Source organism: Ictidomys tridecemlineatus, chromosome 12 (genome assembly GCF_052094955.1).
Source record: "Ictidomys tridecemlineatus isolate mIctTri1 chromosome 12, mIctTri1.hap1, whole genome shotgun sequence".
Classification (NCBI taxonomy): Eukaryota; Metazoa; Chordata; class Mammalia; order Rodentia; family Sciuridae; genus Ictidomys; species Ictidomys tridecemlineatus.
The window spans coordinates 113,943,073-113,967,653 of NC_135488.1; the positions used below are offsets into that span (position 1 = coordinate 113,943,073).

The 24,581-nt window shown below is 50.6% G+C and overlaps 1 long non-coding RNA gene across 1 annotated transcript; it reads right to left on the bottom strand.

Annotated features, from left to right (window-relative positions):
- Positions 1–675: 675 nt before the first annotated feature.
- Positions 676–12,916, bottom strand: LOC144369462 (uncharacterized). The gene is made up of 3 exons (XR_013429257.1): positions 5,407–12,916; positions 4,356–4,533; positions 676–3,724 (listed from the first exon to the last, which is right to left on the bottom strand). It is a non-coding gene; the product is annotated as an uncharacterized LOC144369462 (long non-coding RNA).
- Positions 12,917–24,581: the final 11,665 nt, after the last annotated feature.

Here is a 24,581-nt window from a genome sequence, read left to right on the forward strand (position 1 = left end):
AACCAAATGGTGATTCACGGCACATGCTTTCTGTATCTTGCTTTATTCACTTAGCAATACATATTACATATTTTATAGAAATTTCTTTCTTTCTTTTTAAAGAGATGACTTAATAATTTAGTAGAGGGAAAACCCTTTGCCTAAGAATGGAAACTCAGAAGCTATTTTTTTTAAAAAATATGATATCAAATAGTAAATATGATATGCTTGTCGATATTGAACCATTTAAAATTGTTTATAGCAAAAAGTTACCTTAAATAAGGTTGTTCTGTTGGGTCTTTTGGTCACAGCAACACAAAGCTGACTAAAACAGAAATTGTATGGAGAGTGGGTTCGTTGATTTGATGAGGACCTTATGGGAAATTATGGTGAATACTGCCTTCCTTCCACCCCACAGGGGTTAATACCACACCTTACAGTGTCTTAAGGAATGCAGCTTTTGTTATAGTATTATGATGTGGGAAGAGCCACCATCCTTCTGAGCACCAATCATTTTGAGTTAACGTAAAAGGAACTGAATACCTTGAATGTAAATATGATGAGGTCTTTAAAAGCCAGAAGTTATTACAGATCTTCAGACAACAAATGAAAAGACCACTGAAATGATCTATGAATTTTTATTTCTAAACAAGTAAATACCAGTCTCCAACCCACTGGAGCAGTAGAGTCCCTTCTTGTTCTTATTATGAAAGTGGAAAAGGCCCTGGCAGCCCCAAAGTGAGATGACCACTGGGTGTTACGTGCAGGCGCGACTGGGCCATCCCTTGCTCTGACCTCACAAGCCACCGTTGTGAGGGAGGCTCAAACTCCAGCTGTGTAAGGCCCTGCTTGGCTGGTTTTTGTCTACAGGTAGGGAGCTCTGGGTGCGACCTGTAGGACTCACAGATAGACTGTTAGGGGTTTAGGAGGAGTCAGAGTAGTGAACTGTGGCAGGAGGCCAGTCTACTCCTGCTCTGAGGCCACCATCACAGATCTTCCTAGAGTGCTGAGGAACACTGGACAGGACTGCCTTGTCCAGGTGAGACGAGTCTCCCTCTCCATACAGGACAGAGGTGGCCATGAACGTCCTGCCAAAGGTAGAGCAGAACTTCTCCCATCATATCCGAACTGGATATAATGGAGACCACGGAACACACAAATGTGATCCAGCTCTTTCAAGTTATTGAAACATGGAAAATATCGACTTCATGATGGAGCGTGCAGGTGGGGGACAGCTATGGCACCACATCCTGGAGGCTGGTGGCACATAGGAGGAGAGTGTTAGGGCAGATCACGTGGCTGTGGGCTACTGCCTGGAGAAGGGCGTTGTGCACAGAGACCCGAAGCCAGAGAATACCCTGGTGGATGCCAGAGGAAACATCAGACTTGTTGACTTTGGCTTAAGCCATAGATTCACAGTTGGCAGAAGATGGACAGGTTCTGAGACATCCCCCACACTTGACCCAGAAATCTTTCAGTAGGAAGAATATGAGCATGCCCCTTTCCCGTGTGGACATATGGGGCCTGGTTGTCATTCTGAACTTTATAGTCATGGGGTGCTGCCTATTTAAAGGGACCCCTGCTTGGCAGCTGAAGGGCAGGCCCTGCATCCACCACACACTCCCTCTCCTGTTTCCACCGAAGCACGAAGCCCCGTCAATCAAGTACTACGATGGACCCCATGCAGAGGCCCACAGTAGATCAAATCCTGGAGCACCCCCATGACTGAGCCAGGGTGAGGAACATCCACCTGGTAATCCTAGTGAGCCACTTCTCAATCACAAATGACAATCCTATGGGACATGGGTTATTACCCATACTTGCCTGGATATCTCTGGTAAACAGAAAGTCTGATGAGGGAAGGCTGCCTGCCTCACACTCCAGCACCAGGTCGCCCAGGGCCAGGCTGCATGTTCTAGGTGAAGCCTGTGCATCTGGAGCTTGGGCCTTGCCCACGCCCAGCAGATCCTTCCACTTCCCCCTCCACCCAGAGAGGGGTGCCAGGAGCCGCCCGTCACACCTGCCCCTTCCTGCCCTGTGAGCATCAGCTGTCTGAGGAGGCTGAGCACAGGGCAGAGGGCAGCAGGAAAGCCTGTCTGCCTTCCATACTACTGCCTGCATGCAGGGACACCCTACTACAGCAGAGTCCCCCAGCATGTCCCTGTGGCCCCCACATTCAGCTCCTGAGGATCAGCGGTGTGTGGGACACAGACCGCAGCAAGTCCCCCGGGTACATGGTCAGAGGAAAACTCACTCTCCCCAGGGCCACCCCGTGCACCCACAGCCTGCACCCGTGACATCAGCAAGGCTGTCAGCAGGTGACTGGAGGGTCGCCACCTGCACTCACACCTACCTTGCTGTAGGCCATATTTCTGTGGGCTGGCCCCAAAGACAGGCCCTGCACTCAGAAACAAAGTGGCTCCGGTGAAAATGGAGAGCTGCGGCAGAGCCAGCCCAAGGACCCCAGTGCCACGGACCCTGAAGTCACCGTGTGGGCTCTGGTCAGGGGGCACCAAGCAGCGACAGGAGAAAGGTGTGCAAACTGGCTTCCAGCCAGGAGCCCATCTGGACCCACCTGGAGACCAGGGGTCCCCTCTGCCCCACCTGCCAGAGGCATCAGACACCTGGGACACTCCCCCCTGCCCTCTCTTCTCTGTCCTGCCTCCCACACTTCTGGGATAGCAGGGAGGGTTCTTAATAAATTTCTGATCTCATAAGAAAAAAAGAAGAAGAAGGAAAAGAAAACAAACTCCTATTAGGCTTTCTTTGTGGAAAATAACTATAATTCTCTGTTGGGAGGTGCACAGAAAATAATGACTCTGTTTTGTTGAAATTGCCCCCACACCACAAGAAGGAGCTCATATGGAGGAAGGAGATCAGTGGATGGATTTGGAAATGGTGACTTTGAATGCAAAGATTGATTTTTTTGTTTGTTTGTTTCTGACGCAAAGTCCTGTTATGTAATATGATATCAAATTTTTGTTGTTTAAAAATAATTTTAAAATATACTGGTATTAAAAAACAATATACAGATTACATATGTTTCTAATTCAGAGTTCAGATAGTGACTTATTATTGATGGTATACAAAGAGTTCTTCCAAACTGATGGGACAATCACCCAATTTTACATACCACCAAGGACATAGACAATTCACACAAGAGGCTATCCAAGTGACTAATAAAAATTTGCCAAGGTTCTCAAACACGCCAGTGGTAAAGGAAATGCAATTTTAAATAGACGTGAGATGATTATTTGCAACTATAAAACTAGCAAAGTTTAGAAACAGCGATGACATATTTTGCTCTTGGGGAAATGAGTACCTAGTTCCTGGTTACAGCTTATGGAGAGGCCATCTGGCAACATCTATTAAAATAATACATAATTTCTTTTAGCCCAGCAATGATTCCTCTCCTGGGACCCTGAAGCATAGACACAGAGCATCAGTGTGGAAGACTCACATCTGTAAGAACTGCCGCCCTGGGCAACTGTGGGAAAATGCAAAGCCTGTCGGTAAGGGGGTGACTAAGGTGCAGTAACTCCTTGACTACGGTGTAGTCACCAGTGAGAAGAAATCAGAGTGGTGGCTGTTGCTTCTTCAAGAAAAGTAGGGTGCAAAAAACTCTATGGTATGATCTTCTCTTGTAAATGGTATTATTTATTAAAAACTTACATATGCTCGTGCAACATTATGTGAGCTGGGAGGCCTCGGGAGGTAGTTAGCATAGACGTTTTCGGGATGCAGCCTGGAGGCATAGTAGGAAAAAAAAATTACTACCCCCTAATGAAAAATAATCCAAAGAGAAGAGTGATCTGCTGTGCGCCTGGCGCAGGCCCAGGGAGCCCAGTGAGACTTGCCACATTTGGTAATAAAGATACAGCATGAGCTTTTCCTCTGATATTTGCCAAGTGGAAACCAGGAGACACACACTGATAAGCTTGTGTTTAACATGATTCAAACTAGTAAATAGAATTACCCTGTTTCCACAGGGCCTCACACATGCTAGGCAGAGCTCTACCACTGATCCACCACGTGTCCCAGAGAGAAGGCAAGAGAATAGCCCCCGGACCCCTCCAGTGACCTCCTAGCACCTGGCCCTGTTCCACGGACTGAGATGGGTTTTCTCGAGCTCGCCCTGTGCACCAGGTATCTGTTGCTGTGTAACAAACGTCTTCCAAATATAGTGGTTTACGATGGTCATTTGATGTAACTCATGATTCTGTGTGTCAGTGACTTGAGCTTGTTTCAGCCAGGTGACCCCTCTGGGCTGTGCCAGGAGCACATCTGGAGCCACCTGGAGACCTGAGCTATTCTACACTCAGGGCCACTCACGAGTCTGAGGTCCCTTGTCTCCCCACAGACTAGCTCCGACTCACCTTCATGGTGGCGGAAGGGTTCCCAGCTCCAGAGCAGAAACTGTGAAGCCTCCTAATGTCTGAACGTAGAGCTCACGGTGTCACATCTTCCATGTTTAAATAGTCAAAGCAATTGAGGATGCCAGCCCAGATTCAAGGGACAGGAGAAGAGACTCCCCTTCCTTCTTCCTAGAAAGAACTTCAAACGATTGAGTTTTTTTTTTTTTTCACCTGTAGCTTTTAAGTAACTACTTCACTCCATTATTTGAATAGGTTTCTGTCCCTTACACATATCAAGTTGTTCCCTCCTTGCTCCATTTCATGGTCACTACCTACTAACAACAGTCATCACCACCTTCTGCCCTACAAGCACCATCTGATTTAGCAGGAACAACACCACGGGGGGGTCATGTTCTGATGGAGACTGTGAAATGCTCTCCCTGGTCAGACAGTTCGTAGCGGAGAGGAGGCTGGTGAGCTGGGTTTCAAGCTCAACCACTCCGGAAATCTGGGGACTGGCTTGGTACTTGGAGCCCCCAAGAGAAGGAAGATGAAGGCCCCATCCCCAACACTCACAGGCCAGTTGAAGACACAGGGGGCTGTATAGCCACCTGAGATGGTGAAAGTGGTACCGGCCACCAGATGCTGGGGAATTGGGGAGGGAGCAAGCATTTACAGCAATGGACCGTGAGAAGCTTTGTAGTGACAGACCAGAGCCTGGAAGGACAGGCAGGAGCTCACCAGCCCAGATGAGGGGCTGCAGGGAGCATGAAGACAATTGTGTCCCCAAGGACCAACATATGGACAACAGCACCTCCCTGCTGTGGTCAGGAGGACCATGTAGGAGGAATGCCACGTGTCCCTTGTCCTTGCCCTTTCTCCTAATCAGGCTAATGATTGAGAACCTGATTCTGGGGTCTGGGGGCAACTCCCAGTGCATCCTGTATGGGGACAGATTCCTTCTGATGCTAAATAGTAATAATAACACAGACACCTCCCCAAGGCTGGCAAAGGCAACTCTGTTAGTCAGCTATCAGTCAGTGTAACAAAATCCCTGAGATCATCAACTTACAAAGAGTAGAATTTGTTGGATGCAGTGACTCATGCCTTCCAGTGACTCGGAAGGCTAAGGCGGGAGAATTGCAAGTTCAAGACCAGCTTCTGCGACGTAGCCAGACTCTGTCTCTAAATAAAAAATAAAAAGGACTGGAGATGTAGCTGGTTGGTAAAGTGCCCCTCAATTCAACCTTAATATCATATGCTACAGCGCAGATTTGCAGGTCACTTGGTCATCTTGAAAGCAAAGGGAAACTCAGAAGTGTTTCCAGATGAGATTATCTCCTGGGGTTTGGGGCCCAGAACTCCTATGTCATGGTCGCTCCGGTTCAAAATTCAAATAGCAACTTGAATCAAGCGGTGGAGAATCCCTGGGAAGGCTGGCACATGGCTCTTGCGTTAGCTCAAATCCCTCTTTCCCATGACCAGAGGAACTCATTCCTCCTGCTTCAAGGAGAAGAGAATCCGTTGCTCTGTTCATAAAGATTTCAGTTGGATTTCAATGGAAACTCACAGAACATTCCACCAGCACACAGTTTATGACCTTTAAATAGTGTTCTTTGGCGGAGGGAGAGCCCCTACCTGTGCTGGATAAACACGGTCCTCCCCCCTCTCTGCGCCCCCACCTCTTCATTTTTCCACCATTACATAGCTGCAGGGTCAGGAGGGGGTCAGCAGCCAGGAGGGGAAAGGAAGGCTGCACCCTCCTCATCACTGCTTACAGGAAGGCACAGGCATCCTGGTTTCTGGGGGGTGGTGTGTGGGGCACACGCCCACGCGCTCCTGTGCCGACTCATTCCCACAAAAAGAGCCTTTCATGATGGGAGAGGAATATCGACTTACTTGATGGGATGCGGTCAGCATTGCTCTGCGGGGACAGAGACCCGGCCATCACAAGGCTCCAGGTGGGGGGGCTCCCGCGTCGCCTCAGCCTTCCGTCACCATTCCTACCTGTTGGCCTGGTCCTTTCCCCCAGACTTCATTCTCTCGCTGTCATCCGTCCCACGTGTGTGAATGACTTCTGAGGATGGGATGCGCAGACAAAGAGCCCGGGGCCCACCTGCAGGAGCTCACACCGAGGGGCAGAGAGGGGAATAAGAAAAGCCAAAGAAGGACTGTGCCCAGAGTCCCGGTCACTCAGAGGGCAGGCAGGACACCCAGGTCAGCCTCAGGATAGGGATGGCTTCCCAGGTGGGTAGACAGTGCCGTCGAGTCTGGACGCCCTGAGAAAGGAGTATGTACAAATGTTCAGAAGAGGGAAGGGGGAGGGGGTCAGGACCCTCCAGCAGTAGACAGGACAGACCAGGGCATGCAGGGCCTGACCATCACCCGCCACTGGCCATGTGCACTGTAATTGTTGAGTTGTGTGTCCCACCCACTAGACCATCAAACCTATAGGACCAAGATGGCCTCTGCTTCAGCTGCGGCATCGCCAGCCCCTAACGATGGTCAGGTCACTCAGAGAATGGGGAGGGACTCAAACAGTGGCCACCACACAGCTGACCTTGCTGTGGCTGCCATTTTGTCCTGAACCCAAAGGGCCTCAGCATCCTTTTTCCTTGGCGGAAACTGAGACTGGGATTCTGTCTTGGAATGCTCCTGGATCTCCGGTGTGGCTCCCCTAAAACCCGAAAACACTTCTTATCTCTGTATCAAGTCTTGGAAGCAGCGGACCCAGAACAGCCCGTTCTGAAAATGTTAGAAATGCAGTCTTTTAAGTCTGACTCTGAAATGTGGATCCCGTCTCCCCAAACAGGATGGGCTTCCCCTTTCTGGTCCATAAATCAATGTCAAAGGAACACATTGGGGAGAACATCACACCCTGTGCAAAAAAAAAAAAAAAAAATTCTTTGATCAAAGAAGAATGTTTGGTAAACTTGCCCAGAGTTAAACTAATTGGTTTGGAAGCAGATATAATCTCCCTAAGATGCTCTCTGCTAAATTAGTATTGGTCAAGATGTTTGAAGTTCAGAGGAGAGTGGATTCTCTGAGGAGAAGCCCATTTGAATAATTGGCACCACGTGGTGCTCCCAGCAGCCACCCTCCTGGAGAGATGAAAGAGGCCCCTCTCCTCTAACTGGTCTGCACCATGGAGCCTGGAGCCGATGGAGCCGCGCTGGAAAACCTCAAGAACAGCCGGCTATGCCCCTGCCTCGGAAACTAGGGGTGCGGGGAGCCTGCTCAAGGGGCAGTGAGTGGCTGAAGGGGTGGGGGGCCTCCTCCGGGGTCCGGGCTGCAGCAGCCTTTTCAGGCTCAGCACCTGGACATTGGGGGCCATGTTGCACACTGTGAGATGAGTGGCCGCACTCCAGCCTCTACTCACTAAATGCCAGTTGTGGCAACCATTGTGACAGCCAGGACCATCTTCAGACATTTCCCAACTGTCCCCTGGGAAGCCAAAATGGTCCCCAGCTGAGAGCCACCAGGTTAGGCCAGCAACATCTCTTCTTTGGCTTTACGCAGAATTTGCTGCCTGTATCTTCCATTTGTAAGTGTCCTTGGTTAGAGAATATTCTCCTCCTCTAGCAAGTTGCTGTCTTCTTCCCATGTGACATTGTTAAAATGGAGATTCAAGTCATGTTTCTTCATGACTAATTTGTAATATTGCAGCCTATTCTGGAGCTGTGTCTCCTGGGCTTGGACTCTCAGCTTGGTCACTCATGGGACTTCATGCAGGCTGTTCCATCCTTCAGAGCGGCTGGGCTCCCCTAGGACATAAGGAGAATGCCTGTCCCTTCAGTGTGGTGGAGAGTCGGTGAGACACATGGGAGCTAATGACACTGAGTCTGCACTTTGGGACCAGCACTGGGGCCCTTCCCAGGGCATGAGAATCCAACCCGCTATAAGGACCTTTTGCTATTAGTGGAATTTACTCAAACCCATCTCATACACTTAGAAAGTGCCAGAAAGCCTTTCTCTCCATGCTAGGGACCCCACGGGTTGTGCATGAGACTTGGGGTCAGTTGGGCCAGGCCACTCTCCAGCCCATAGTGGCCCAGGCGTCCCAGGGTTGTTCGCCCAGCATCCTTCTCCCCTCAGTCCCACCTCACGAGATTGGGACGTTTCATGATTCACAACATTGTGAAATAGTTAACTCTGGCATAGTCAGGGGGTCAAGGGCAAAGTCCAGAGGCAGGGTCAAAACAGGACACAGTCTGACTTCAGGACAATTGGTGGTCAGCTGCCCCGCTGCTGTGACTCGCAAAGCCCAGTGAACTGGGGTTCATCAGCTACCTGAGTCCACACTTCTGTTTCCAGAACTGTGACCTGTCAGCCCTGAGGGACAGGAAACGACCACCTCTACCAGGTCATCCAGACAGGCTGTTTCCACCCAAGAAGATGTCCTTCCAACCCAAACCAACTGCAGCCGAGAGACCACAAACCGGCAGCAGAGGAGGCAAAGAGTTAGGGGTCTGGGGGAGCCCAGTAGAGGTCCTCTGAGCCTCCCTCTGCAGGTCCTCTGAGGTCCCTCTGCAGGGTCCCTGCAGCTCAGAGACTTGCAGTTCCCTGCGCAAGGTTTCCTTCCCAGTCTCGGGTGCGGTGCTCAGTCTGCGCCTCCCCCCTCTGACTGGACACCTGGCCTCCTACTGCATCCCACGCACCACACACCACCAGGGACTCCACAACTGTGTCCTGGGAACAGAGCCACCAACTGCCACAGCAGCTATGACTCCTCACAGCTCTTTGTCCTTAGGATGTGTGTGGCACATGGATGTGGTGTCCAGTTACTGTTTGAAAGTCAGTGGAATCAGTTCTCTGGTGCTTACAGTGTCCAGCGCATTTAAGATGCATGTCTTTAATTTTTTTTAAATTGCCTGTTCTCTGTTGTTGCCTTTGCTTTTTAAATTGTGCAAAATATGAGCACAGTTCCAAGATGTCACAGTCAAGCCAGGCACATTCAGAGGAATCTGACATCCACATGGGTGCCCCACCCTGGTCCTGCAGGAGCCCTCTCAACATGAATGTTTGCTTTTCCCTTCCATTGTTTCCCCATGCCAGATGAGCAGATAGATCTTCTGAGTATATTCATATATTAAGAGAATGAATAGATCTTGTATATTTATTTTAAGTCATGAAAGTAACAGGCTTCCCATGCACTGGCTCGAACGTCTCGGAAGTCACCTCCTCCGTAGCAGAATATGGAGGTCCTCCTCCACCACGAAGTTGAGCATGGCAACCCTTTTGTTGTGACGGGGGAGAATGCTGAGGCTGAGTCTCATCTTGCTCACTGCACACAGCACTTGGGTCTGGGAGGCCACAGGCCCTGCCCAGGCCACTTTCCACTGAGATCAAAAGGACTCATGCCTCCAGGCCCACTGAGAGAGGTGCCTCCCAGCCTGCCTCAGCGGAACGCTGTGCAGCCCTCTCGCCAGCCCAGGCAGAGGGCCAGAGGCTCCCAAAGACCTCATCCAGAGCCACAGGCCAGCCACAGGCCCTGAGACCGGGAGTAGAAATGGCGGAAGCAACCTCAGTGCAACAGTCCCCGCCACAAGCAAGAGTCTGGAGTTGAGGTGCCTTCCCGTAGCCACCTCCCCAACAGAGAGCAACCAAACCTCCAGGCTCTGCCTTTGGGGGTTAGAGGCAGGGTTCTTCCCAGAGGGCTGCAGAGTGTGTGTGCGTGGGGCCAGGGGCCAGGGAGACATGAGCGTGGAGCCAGAGACCATCGCCCTGCCGAGTGGCCTAAGGCAAGCTACCTGGTCAGGCTGAGCCTCGGGGTCTTCCTCTGTGAGTCGTGGTCCCATTCTGCAGATCTCCTTGCGAGGTTGGGAGATTGCTTGGGAACTGGCCACGAGTGTGTCCAGACACACAGTGGTGCTGTATGGGTGGCAGCCACTGTTTTATCCAACATGGCACATTTAGGATGTAGCAGCACAAAGCTTGCGCGTCGCTCAGTCAAAGGCAGAATGCCGGGTGCTGGGGGAGGAAAGGGTTGGGAACCCTGGCAGGTGTCCTCACCCCTGCTCAGGTCCTCCTTGGGCTGGGGGCTCCCTCAGCTCAGGGCTGGGCACTACCCAGCTGCCTGAGCCCGTGGAAGGAGCTGAAAGGCCCCAGTGGCAGGTGAAAGGTTTCTCCCAAGAATTTCCCAGCCCTCGACAGCCTGCCCCAGGCATCTCCTGAAGAAGGCCTGGAAGTGAGAGTGCCCGAGGCCTTGGCCTGGCCCCTCCTGGACACTGCTGCCACTGCTCCCCTCCACTGTGGTCCCTCCCTGTGTAGCCCCAGCCTGAATTCCCACTCCTACCACTACTTGCGCCTTTTCACAAGCTGGTTTTGCAGATGAGAAGCCAGGCTCAGGGAGGCCTCCAAACTCATATTTAAGGGAAATGCAAAAAGGAAACTGACCTTCCACGGAGCAAGTGTGTTCCCTCCTTTGGGGCAACCTTGGGAAAGCCCCCCTCTCTGAGTCTCAGGGTTTCTCCTCTGGAGGACTTGACCTTCTCTAAAGCCTTGCTTAGTGCTAAGACTCAGCTTTTGCAACTCCTCACCTTCCAAGAATGGAGAAGCCTAGATTTCCTTCCTCTCCCATGTCTGTGTCAGTTCCTCCTTGGGACCTGTCCCTGCAGAGGATGTGGACATGGGGCATGGGGCCTATCCTGAGTGCCCACACAAGCCTGGTCTCCAGGCTTCTCCTTGGGTTAGTCACCTGCCCTGGCACTCGTGGGCCATAACAGAGTCTCTTGGGTTCTTCCTATCCCCAGGTTTCTTTCTTTCTTTCTTTCTTTTTTTTTTTTTTTTTTTGGTGGAGATGGGGATTGAACCCAGGGCCTTGTGCATGTGAAGCAAGCACTCTACCATCTGAGCTGTATCCCCAGCCCTCAGCAGGTTTCTTGAAACTCGAGCTTTTTGCTCAGATCCCTGCCAGAGGGTTGCATGGTGCACTTTCAATACTAAGGGAACGATTCCATCTATGTGTTTGACTCTTACAGACGTCTCCTCTCTTTCATAAAAAGGAACTTTGTCAGGAAGTTATTTCCTAAAAGTTGAAGGTAAAAATTAAGCTCCTGACATTTTACCTTACAGCTGTCTCATGGGAATCAATAATAAAGCATGTGACAAAGTACCAGCCCTGGGTGGGGATTGCAGTCCCTGGCAAGGACTTCCACATCTGGGCAGCTGATCATACCTTGACTTATGGTTCTCAGGACACTCTGTGGTGCATCCTTGTTTTCTAGGTAAGAAAACACCCAGAGCAATTCAGATCCTACGGAAATCACAGAGAACAAGTGGCAAAGATGAGGCTTGAAGAGTGGGCTTCTACGTAGGGAAAATGACCAGAAATTTCTGGCTCTCCCCCCCTTTTGAGGCTGCATGAGGAAGCTGCAGTAGGCTGTGACCCCAGCGTCCACATCAGTAGCCAACTCTCAGAGGACCCTGCCTTCAGGTTTGCCCTTGTATGTCCCCTGTCCCCGTATCTGTCAGTCACACGGAGCAGGACCTCTCCAGAAGCACAGGACCCGGGAGTGAGCAAGACAAACAGAGCCTTTTCTTTCCTGCTGCTGCCCACTCGCGTTGTGCTATAGTTTTCGAGTGTGAGTGTGTTTTAGAATCTTTATTAGGTAAGTGGTGAAATCACATGACTGTTCTGCTGTTCTGCCGGCCGCGCATGCCCCTTTTCTGTGTGCGTTGAATAGACCAAAGGACAGTGAGAACCGCGCCCCTCTCCCGGGTCAGGCGCTTCTCCTGCCTTACTCAAGAGCTCGGCTAGAGTGTTCGCCAAATCTCCCAGCAAACGGGGAGGCGCTGGAGCCCACCAGGCCTCCTTCAAGGCCAAGGCCATGGTCACCTCACTCTGTCGCTCTGCCCCCATGAGAGAACGGTCCTAGATACAGGCCTCGCTGTGACTCCTCCCCTGCCAGGGACTTAATTAAACACAGGCTGCAGCTTCCAGGGGGATGAAAGGGACCAGCAACCCCAAGCTTTTCTATATACAGGGCTCTTCCCCCGAAGGTGCTATCTATCTATTTATCACCTATGGATTGTTTCTTAAAAGAAAGTAATTGATGCTCTCGGCACAGTTCAGAGCCAGGTGCAGACCACCTCTCCTTTCCCTTAGGAAGAAAGAAGCCTAGGGATACAGGGTGGGGGCTTCTTGGAGAGATGGCTGTTTGAACGTGAACTAGAATGCAGAGACCAGCGATTCATTTTCCCTCCAAACAGCGTTGTCTGTGCCTTTCCCTTGGGTATTCCTTCTAGTGACAACTGAAATCTGCCTAAGGACAACCGTCCAGGAGAATCCGAATGTCACAGAGCCCTCCTCAGAATGCAAGGAATCCTGGGCTCAGGGCTGGCCTCTGTCCTCTCCCTGCAGCTGGGGTGACCATATGTATCTCAGCATGTGAGTCCAGGAGGTAACTCATGAGAGTCCCTAACCAGGGCCCGACACACAGAGCCACTTCTTTGCTGGCCGATGACTGCAATCTGTAATTACTGAGCTGCATTGATTATTGGTAGGGAGAAGACACGTTATAATTTTTAAAAATTATATAAATTATCTTCTAGACTTTTTTTTTAAACTTTCTATGACTATATCTGCCTTTGTTTCTGCTTGTATAGAAATTAAATTTTTGCCTTTTCCTGCAAAATTATCTTTTATAGCCTGCTGGATTATGATAATAATACTTTGTACTTTTGCAGGGCCTTTTATCCGGGAATCTCAAAGCACTTCATAAACTTTAATTAATTCTTGCAACAAGCCCCGTGAGGTAGGTAAGTATTATTATCCCCATTTTACAGATAAGGAGAGCGAGACATTGAGAAGTTAAGTAATTTGCCGAAGGCCCCAAAGCAGTTAGTAGCTAAGTCTGAACAAGACCGCAAAACGCCTGTCTCAGGCCTCCCCCAGCCCCCGGGCAGGATTGATGAGGAGCCCTCGATCAATTGCAGCGCCCGTGTTAAGTACCTGTTGAGGGCTTACAGGCGTTATGGGGTGTTACTTACGCTGACTGCTGGCGCTCGCCCCTGGGTGCTGGACTGTCTTCAGGCGAGCCGAGCAAGGCCTGCAAGCCCACTTCTCAGATCCAAGCTCCTGCAACACAGCGACCTCCTTTTCTCCTCACATTCGGATACAACCATGCCTGGGCTGTGGCTAAGCACGGTGCCGATGGCTTTTGGGCCTGTGCCAATTCCTGGAAATGAATTCATATTGCAACCCCCAAGAGACTATCGTTACCGGCATTTGACGGATGAGGAGAGCTGAGGCTCAGGAGGTGAAGTGGCACATCCAAGGTCACTCCGCAGAACCAGGATGCCAAACAAGTTCTGGCTCAAAGATGAGGACTCCTGCCACCCAACCAGCTGATACCTGGACCCCACTGGGTGGCAGGAAGGGTTATTGATCCCATGGTGGCATTTCCAGAGGACATTGCTAGGAGAGAAAAGAGCTTTCCTGTTCCTGTGAGCCTGGCTGGGCCAGCAGCCTCTGTGGCTGGACGCACTACTCCTGAGTCCTCTCCAAGGAGGTCTGTGCTGTGCAAGTTTCCCAAAGGGCCTCATTCCTCCAGAGACCCGGGCTGCCCAGCACGCAGCTCTCCTGTCCGCCACAGCACCTGTCCCTGCTCGGCGGCTCTCGCTGGAACCCACTTTCCCTTGGGCCTGAGGCGCTGGCCTGGCCCCATTGCTGCACCCTCTCCTCCCGCGTAGCTGTGAAGTCAGAGCCCAGTCTGAATTCTGGTCTGGGCTGTGGTTAATCCTGGGCAAGCCCCAGCCTCTCCCTGCCTCAGTTTCCTCATGAGGAGAAGGGGCGGTCATAGGATCAAATGACCCCACCGCGCAGAGCAGCCCTTCAAGGCCCGCACCTGTCAGAGGCTGCTCTCCCTCCCCAGGTGGCCGCCAGCCCCTCGGCCCAGCACTGGCCATCTTCCCTTGGTTGCCTCTGCCAGAATCCTGGCTCAGACCCTCGGAGACACCGCCGAACCGCGTTCAGGTCATTACAACACCCAAGTGGGCCATGACCGCTGCTCGCCATCCATGTGGCAGCTTTTGGGACTGGGTCACCCTCTGTGGTATGTCACACTGTCTCTTTCAAATCCAGTGACTCAGATCTCTCCTCGTTAAAGCAGAGGGTTGGACTTAGCGGGTGACAGGCCTCGGAGCCGCACAGCCCAGGGCTCCCAAGATTCTACCCTGCACCTGACAATGTGGCTCTACTGGCCCAGCCTCAGGGACAGAAGCGTTCCCTCCCCTGTCCTGCTGGGTGAGGGACAGGTACTTGCAGCCAGTCACATGGCCTGAACGATTGGCTTTTCTCAGGCATGACAAATTTGAGAGATTTGGGGTTGGATTATCTCCTTAAAGAGAAAGAATGGTTACACAACATGGAAGCGTCCCCCATGCTCCATGGCCCAGCCCGTGACCCCGGGCTTCTCCTCCCTCCTCCATCCAGACTCGTTTTCATTCACTTCTGTCCCTGGTGTGGCTGTGGGTTCCTCAGCCCTAGGAACCATGAGCTGGGGGCAAGCTTGGCACCCCTGTGGCCTCCTCTGGTCTTCTGCTCCTCACAGACTCGCCTGGCATGCCCCAGCTGGTTGCTTAGGCCTTGGCCACCTCCACCCAAGTCTGGCCCTGGGTGTTTGTCCTCCTGTTCCCTGGGCTGGCTGCCTTGCCGTGCGCCTTTCTTATTCACGCGGTAGCAGAATCACATATATGTTTGCTACATACGTGTGCCTAGACGGCCATGAGGACCTCCATATTCGGGTCAGGCAATCCTTCCACTGGAGGGAATTAGACTTCTTCACTGCCATGACTATCAGAGAGTGCCACTGCATAGGACAAGGGCTCTGGGTGTGTGGCCTGGTGTCCAGCACGGAATCCAGGTCCCATCATACAACTGGCTCATCACCAGTGCTGTCTGACCACTGTCGGCCTCTCCCCTCTGGGGCCTGGTGGCTCCTCCTCCACCTGGCTTAGGGGCTCAGGGCCCAGGGCAGGGAGTGCAGATGGGTGGTCATGTGTGAGGCCCTGGGCTCCGTCCCAAGCGCTGGGGGGAAGAAAAATCGGTAGAAGTGCAGACCCCAAAGAAGCAAAGCGTCCCCCTCTCATTTTTAAAAGTCACATTTATTATTCATGATCTTAAGAGCTGGAACTTGCTTATTACAGAAAATTTGGAAAATATGGAGAAATATGCCATGAAAAATTTAGATCATCTGAAATGCCACCATCTGGGGCAATCTTAGGGATAAGTAGCATTTGCTGAGCTCTTGGGGGTGACAGGGAACACCCTCCCTTGCAGCCTGGGGCCATGCAGGAGGTCAGGGCCAGTGCTTCTAACCCAGGAGGGAGGGCAGCAGCAGTGCCCCCAAAACTGTTCACGTTCGTGCCTTCCCTTCCAATATCCCATTCTCTATCCCCGGCTTCTTTTTTCAACACACTTGGGCCCAAACTGCATTATGTAGTGCTCTGCTTTCTATGTTAAACCTTGCGTTGTAAACTTCCTCTGTAGTCCTGGCGCGTTCTTTGAAGACCGTGTACAATTCCAGGCTGTGGGGGTCCCGTGATTCACAGAGTCATTCTCTCACGGTTGGATTCCTGGGGAGGCCATGGAGGGCTCTGTCTCTTCTGAAAAGCTGACCCTGTGCAGGCCACGCCTACCGAGGGTTTCTGCCAGGGCTCAGTTTGTCAGGCAGGGTGGTGGGTGTGTCTGCCCATAGTAAGGTGTTTAGCCCCAGGGGTCAGGATGCCCGTGTTCCTTTTTGTCAAAGAGATCCCCGTTATTAAATCTGCCAGGCGGCTCAATGGTTACGAGTTTCCTTTCTACTATGGAAGTAGAAAGTGGTGCTGGTGGAGGGACTGAATGTAATCCACGCCACTGAGCTGCACACTTTAAACAGGTAGGCTTTACGCTATGTGTGCTCATGCACTGTCAAACTGGGATGTCACGGCAGCAGGCCCAGGTCTTCTCTCCCTGATTCAGGTGCACCTGCTGACCACACCTGCACACACTGTCCACTCTGCCATTCATCACATGCGGAGGGGATGCAACGCAGGGGAAGGGCTGCTCCTCCTTGCGGAGAGGGCTCCTTCTGGTGGGACGTGTGGGGTCTTCCCAGGTCCCATGGTCATTCCAGCAATGCAGTAAACGGGGAGGGCACCTCCATGAACCCCAGGGCTGATACTGGTTGGAGGGCGATGTGTCCATCTCACCACCCTCAGAGGGCAGACAGAGCTGGGTGTGGCCACATGGGTCTGACCACTGCCTCACTCTCCTGTGGAGCATCTGAACACCCCACTTCTGGAACTAGGAAGGGTGGACTGCATTCCCAGGTTTGGTTTGGGAGCTGGTCATCTGAAAGCGGGTGTATTTTACTATGGAAACGCTGCTACTAAAGGGAACTAGTCGCCCCATAGCCCACAAACCCACTCATGGATTTGAAAGAGGACACTGTGGAATAAACAAGTACAAGGGTCCCAGAACACCAGTGACACCTGGTTTTTCCTACCCCCACCAGCCGCTGGGTACCCATGAGTCCCTAACAGCAGGGGCATCCGAGACTTCCCCAGATCTTATCCCACTTGCTCCTACTGGTGCCCCACTGCTGAGAATAGCTGTGCCATCTCTGTCCAGGGGGCTCTGTCCACTGAGGTCCAGAGTTCTCACTGTCAGCCCGCTGTGGGAGCGGAAGCCTCCTGGGATCCAGGGCCGGTGCTGGGGCCTAAAGAAGGCTTTGGGGGCCCTTGCCAGCCTCCCCTGGTGTCCTGGGCCTCTTGGCCTCTCAGCCTCCCAGGCCATTCTCCCCTTGGCCTTGAGAGGCGGGGTGGGGAGAAGAGGAGAATACAATGAAGCCCCTGTCCACTGCCCACAGCGGATGAGTCAGATGGGAAAGCTGGCCACATACTTTGAAAGGAGCAGAGCTGGGTGTCGCTGGAGGCAGCAAACGCCTCAGTGCCTGGTCATTCCTGCTGAAGCCGTCCCAAGGACTGTCTAGGACTCAGGGCCTGTGGAGCTGGACAGCCACCTCTCCTTACCCTTTATTGTAGATTCTATTGTGACCCCCAGGTGCTTGCTCTGCAGACTGAGGTTGAGGGAAGTATGTCTGTTCTACCACCTAGAATCAGGCCTGGATTCCCAGCGGGCCGTTCCACTGGGACCGTAAGATGCCCCTGAGCTTCAGGCCTGTCGTCTTGGCTGTGCCAAAGGAGAAAGAAGACCAGCCAAGAACACATTTCACAGGCTGGAAGGCTCTGGGTGGACGTGAACGGCAGGGAGCGTGGGAAGCGGAGCCTTGTGGCTTTGGGCACAACTTCTTCCAAGACCTGATTGTTGTTCTCTGTGACAAAAGCAATACTAGGTTGAGGAACGCCTAAACCCACCGCCAACTCAGAATAGCCCCCTCCCCATCCAGACCTAGTGGTGAACTGCAGGAAATGTCAGATAAATGAGGATAACACACCCTTCTCCTGAAAAATGTTAAGTGCAGGAATATGGAGAGTGAAAGTAAACATCTCTCTTCTATAAACTTATGATACAGAAATGGTGAGCTCACACATATTTATGTTTTTTAAAACATCAGAACATACAGCTCTAGAGAGAGGGCTTCCCCATCATGTGGGGGCTACTAGAGATGGGAAAGCTCTGAGACCAGAGTCATGTGACATTGCTCGCCACCTTCTCCCAGAAGCCCCTGGAGTCCCAAACACCAGGATTGCTGCTCTGGGACAGTCCTTCTGCAGCAACCCCCTGCACTCACTCTCTGGGACCTGATGCTGTTTCCCCACCACCGCTGTGACACCGCTGGACCCAGCACCTGAATTGGAACAGAAGTAGTTCTTCTTTCAACAGAAGTCAGGCTCACCTTGGGGACTTTGAGAGCCGCGCCTGGACACCATCTCCAGATCAGTTTCTGTTGGGATGGTCTGAGTTGGCACCTGGGCACCAGCATATTTTAAAAAGCGCCTCAAGTGATTCTGATGTTTAACTAGGACTGTCCATGTTTGGGGCAGCAAACTTGCCTGGGCTGTTCAAACAAACGACATTTTCATATTCTCTCTTTCATTAAAATAAAACACGGGAGTTAAATGAGAAATTGTGGGACACAAGAGCAACAGCCTATGTCTGGAACAGAGCCTCTGTGTTGGCTTCCCTTGGCCATGACACTGTGACAAAATACCTCCGATAAGTCAACTTAAAAGAAGGAAAGATTTATTTTGTCCGATGGTTTCAGAAGTCCCAGCCCATGGTTGTTAGTCGGTCCTATGGCTTTGGGTCTGTGATAAGGCAGAACATCATAGTAGAAGCTCATGGTGGAACAAAGCTATCACCTCATGACAGCCAGGCAATAGAGACAGGAAGGTCCCAACATCCCTCAGGACACACCCACAATGACCTAACTTCCTCCCGCTAGGCCCCACCCCCTAAAGTCTCCTCCTCTTACCAACAGTGTCAAGTCTATGACTCTGAGAATATGAGGGACACTCAGATCCAAACCACAGCACCAACTCAATGAGTGTTAGCCCTCATTGATGCCAAGAGTGACATTTAAAATAGTTAATAAATGTGTAACACAAAAGTGAATGCTAATATAAATCATGAACGTTAGTTAATAAGACCGCACAGCATTGGTATTTCAATTCAGGCCTATCCATCGTAACAGAGGTACCACCCCGATGCAGGATGGAAATAGTAGGGGAAACCAGGGTGGGGATGGTGTACATGAATTTTCTGATCAATTTTCCTGAAAACCTAAAACTTCTCTAAAAAATAAAGCCTATCGGTTAAAAAAATCATAATAACCAGTGATATTACACAGACGCCAGCCAACGAGGTGGATGCTGGTCCCCCAGGTGCCCTGAGAAGCAGGGGGGAGATTTTTAGTTACTGAGAAGGGGAGGGAGGGAAGGAGGGAGGAAGGGTCCCCTGGGGCAGAGCATGTCACTGTCACAGGGCTCAGGAATGCGGGATTCTTTCAATATTTAAGTAACCAGCAGGGGCCTCACACTGAAGTATCAGCTCTGCCAGCTACCGCTACTATTTTAAAATGTCTTTGTGTGTGTTGAAGGCAGAAACTAAGGAAGCAAAGAAGCAAAGCCCCTTTAAGACGGGAATTGTCATCCCGTTTTACACCTAAAGAAACAGGCTCTGTCCGAGCTGAGATTTGTCCAAGGTTACACACTGTTTCAATGGAGAAGCTGGGGTTCAAACCCAAGCCCATCTGCCCCAAAACCAAAGCTCTTTCCAGAGAAGAGCCCCCTGGCAACATCGCTGGAGCTGGAACCTGTCCTGGCTTCCTGGTGAAGGTGGGTCCTGAGGTGGCATCTGCAAAGTGCCGAAAGCACAGCTCTGCTTGGGAGCTAGGAGCCAGCTCCTGCTCACCTCTACCGCGCCCCTCCCTGGGCACCTACCTTTATCTCCCTTTGCTTCATCTTTGGATCTGGAGAAAGTCAGGCTGTCGATCCCAGGAGCTCAGTCAGTCATTCCAATCCGCCTTCCAATCGGATGGATGGGGCTCGCTGAGTATGCAGGGCCAGGGCTGGGTCCCAGCGTCCCACTCCCAGCACTGCCCTGCCGGCCCGCTGGATGGTGGAGTGCACACGTGCAGGCTGCTGTGGCCGGGGTGGGGTCAGGACATGGCAACCTCCACTTCCTGGGGGCACGTGTGCATCCAGCCGTCTGCACCTGCGGGTCAGTGGGCCACAAGGCGGCTCTGTGTGAGCCGTGCTCAGTGATGTCAATGGGAGGTGTCCTGGGTGACTTCACAGAGGCAGGATAGTGTCACACGTACCTCCCATTTGCCTCAAATCTGCGGCTCAGCAACTTCCCAGACCCATGGTGCAGGTCAGCGTGCACTTCACAAAAGCTAATGGGCAGATGAAGAGTTGATTTAGTATAATGAGGGGTTTGGTTTTTATGAGCAAAAAGAATTGCCTTTGTCCAGCCGCATGAAAAAGTGGTTTTAAAGTTGAAATTATGTCATCGGGTGGCTCTCAGACACTGGCAATGAATGGCACCTCACTGGGGAGTCACAGGGGCGCTTTCTTCCAACCGGAGGGCGAAGCTGAGGAGGCTCAGCCTGTGGCCTGGGGAGACGTTCCCACTTGCTCCTGAAGTGCTGAGTTGACAGGCTTTCCAAGGAATTTCCGGTCCCAGAATCTTGCCCTGAGAACACAGTTCTTGAAAGGCCAGGTTGAAAGGGGACTGTAATCCTGGTGAGCTCGGGTTGTCCTCCAAATGCAAGTGCTGTTGGGTGTGCTGCTCTTTGTACATCTGATGTCACTGTGTGCAGTTATGGCCAAAGCTGCAGTCTCCAATATGGGGTCAAGCAGCCAGGCACGGTTATGTAGGTTTAAACTAGCTAAAATGAAGTACAATTAAAAGTTCTATTTCTAAGTCATGCCAGACACATTCTGAGTGCTCAAGAGCTACATGAGTTTGTTAGCTGCCATCTTGGACAATGAAGATGGATGACATCCACCATTGAATAATCTGGGTGCTAGCCTAGAGTGGGTGCTACAGGCAGGAGCAGGTGAAAGACTGAAATATAAACCCACGGAGCCAACCAGAAGGCTTGACCTCTGAGAGCGTGTAACCGAGGCTCTAAGTGATGGTGGATTGAATGGAATTGTGCAGTTGGTGGGCACCTTCATCTCTCTCCAAGGACCACGAGAACTTGAGGAATAGAAGCCACAGGATGAAGTTAGGACCAGTGGGAGAGGAATTCATTGACCTTACCTCCCCATCAAGGTGGTTCTCCCAGCACAAGTTCTGATGTAGACCTCCGTGGTGAGAAGATGGAGACACAAAGGAATTACAAGTACTCACTTATTTTACACTCTGCATGTGTTTGGTTCTGGGATTCCAACAACTAGACCGTAAATCAAATCACATTCTCCCTGAAAAATGTTCCTGTTGTTTATTTATTTTTTAAAGAGACAGAATCTCATCAGGTTGCCCAGGCTGCTTCTGAACTCCTGGGCTCAAGCAATCTGCCCGTCTCAGCCTCCAGAGTAGCGGGAGTCCCATGTGCCATTACACCTGGCTCCTGTTCATTCTTGAAGAGTTGAACTGACCTGATTAGGTAAAGGGAGGTCTATTCCCAGGAGCTGGGGATCTGCAGGAAACCTAAGGGAGGCAGTTCTGCCCCGACAGGGCTGAGGGGTCCCGTGAGCCAGAGGTGGCCTCCTGTACTTCCAGTCTCCATTTTCTCTGCTCTGGCCGGCGCTGCTGTCAATCTTTTTGTGCACACAGGTTGTGTGTTTTCCTTAGTAGTGACACCAGTGCCTGGCTTTGACCCCAGTCTCCTGACCTCACTGCTCCAAGCCCAGAGCACCTCGGTGAGGGCATCTGACTGGGCAGGTTCTGGTCAAGGATCTACCCTTCAGCCAATCACCTGAGCCAAAGGGCAGTTACATCCCAAGGCTGTGGAAGGCACAGGTGCTCAGAAGAGTAGGAGGAGGAGGAGAAAATAGCTGTTGGCCCCTGACTTGCCATGAGACCAGAGCCTCCTCAGCAGTACTGGCTGGAAAAGAGAAAATAGAGAAGCTGCAGAGCTCTGTGATCATTGACAGCAATCAACTGTGATTGCAGCCGGGCATGGTGGCCTTTCCTGTAAACCCAGCTACTCAGGAGCTAAGGCAGGAGGATCACAAGTTCAAGGGCAGCCTCAGCAAGTTAACTGGACCCTAAGCAACTTAGCAAGAGCTAAAAAAAAAAAAAAGAAAAAGAAAAGAAAAGAAAAAGAAGATATAGTAGCCCAGTGGTTAGCTCCCCTGGGTTCAATTTCCAGTATCCAAAATGTGACTGGAAAGTCAAGATGTGAACCTAAACTTACAGTGTCCCTAGGGTCAAGCACAGGGCCTGCTACACTAAGTGTTTGATGAGTATTTGTACAATGAAGAGATGAGTGAAGAGACCCACTGAGACTCACAGAGTACAGAAATTGTATATCAGACATTTGATCAAAAGGGAAAAAACACTCTTTGTACCTAAAATAGACATCAAGTTTCCATTGCCATCTTCTATTTTCTGGCAATAGCAGGGATTCAACTTGGGGGTGCTCTACCTCTAAGCTACGCCTCTAGCCCTTTTAATTTTATTTTGAGACAGCGTCTTCCTAAGTGGCTCGGCCTGCCTTGGCCTCTGAGTAGCTGGGAGCACAGGCCTGAACCACCACACCCAGCTCCAATATCACTCTTCAACAGACGTTTACTAAAAGCCTCCCCTGGGCCCACATGGCCATGAAGGAGATAGACACCAGGCTGCTTCCTGAAGCTGATCTTGGGGAAGGCAAAGATGAAAGGTAAACAAGTCACCACATTGAGTGTGTGCAAACATCCGAGAGTTGATGACAGAAATCTGAACTACCCTTCCTCACTCTTGACAAGCTTCACTGCAGCAATACCAGCACCCCAAGTCTCCACCAAGTAGCAGAGGAGGTTGAAATGTTACAAATCTGCCCCTGTGCACAACTAAAAGCACCAAAACAGAATGTGGAGAGAAGAAAAGACAGTATTGCAGGAGGTGCGAAACAGCAGTGCTTAAGATGTGGCTGAAGATTCAGGTGCGGTTCCTCCCTTCCAACAGCATTTTAAATGCTTTAAATGAGAAGGTTCCAGCGCAGAGGTGCTCCTCTGCTCTCCCAGCTGCTTGGGAGGCTGAGGCAGCCTAGGCAACAAAGTAAGAGCCTTTTTAAAAAACAAGGCTTAAGTTAATTTGCTTATTGATTAATAGATAATATAGAACAGCATAAAAGGGGTAAAAATTTCATCTATTCATGTATGAAGTTGTTCTGTTAGAGTTAATGAAAAAATTCTGGAAATAGTATTGATGGTAACAGTATACTGTAAGTTACTTAATGCCACTGAATTCTACACTTAAAAATAATTAAAATTGGGGCTGGGGTTGTGGCTCAGTGGTAGATTGCTCACCTATCACGTGTGAGGCCCTGGGTTCAATCCTCAGCACCACATAAAAAAAATAAGTAAATAAAATAAAGGTATTGTATCCAACTACAACTAAAAAATAAAATATATTTTAAAAAATTATTAAAATGGTAAATTTTATATTTTTATATGTATATTTCATCAAAATTAAAGAGTTAAAAAAACTCATACTGGATATGTAGCTTCGTATCTTTTTTTCATTTTATAATATATCACAATTCTTTATATCCTTAGAAACATTCATAGGTACCTATGTTTTTGAGACAAGATCTTTATGTTGCCTCTGTTGCCCAGGATGATCTCTAACTCACAATTTCTGTGTTCCAAATAGCTGGAGTTATAGGTATGTGCTGCTGTGCCCCATAAATATAATTTTAAAGGCTAAATAATATTTCTCCTTATGCCTATAGCATAATTTTAATCTCATCTCATAATGTTGGGTATTCGGAGCATGTTCTAACTGTTGATGATTAAATAACGTTTTGCGAATACCTTGGTATCTAACACGTATGCCTTCTAGAGTGTATCTTTAGAACTGAGTCCTAAAAGAAGTAGTCTCACTAGATTGTCAGCTTTTTCATTGCTATGACTGAAGGACTTGATATGAACAATTTTAGGGGGAAAAGTTCATTTGGGGCTCACAGTCTCAGAGGTCTCAGTCCATAGACAGCAGCCTCCATTCTTTGGAGCCTGAAATGAGGCAAGATATCATGGCGGAAGAGTGTGGCAAGTGAAGCAGCTTCAGATATGGCTACCACAAAGCAGAGAGAGCCTCCACTCACCAAATATGAAATATAAACCCCAAAGCCAGGCCCCCAGTGCCCACCTCCTCCAGCCACACCTTACCACCTTGAGTTGGCACCCAGCTAATCCCCACCAGGGGGTTCATGCACTGATTGGGTTCAAGGTTCCCACAACCCAATCACTTCACCTCTAAAGCCTCCTTGTACTGTCTCACCTGAGCTTCTGGGGGACACCTCGTATCCAAACCTTAACAGAGGGCTTGACATTCTTAGATCTTTAAGTAAGTATGAATCAGTGTCTACCTTTCCTGACTATGTATGTGACAGAGCCATTGTCACAGCCCCATGGCCTTGGCAAGAACATTTTGAAGGCGCTATACCACCAGTGGTTCTCCCTTCCCAGAGCTCAGTGTCTGGCCAACGGGCTCCACACAGCTCTGAGAGTGCCACTGTTTTTACTGGAAGCACAGTAAAGGGACCAGAGCCATCCACTCACAGTCACCTCAAAGCACATTGTCAGCAGGCTCCCAGTCCTGCAGAGGTGGGTGTGCAGCACAGGCCTGTGGGTGAGGCAGGTACG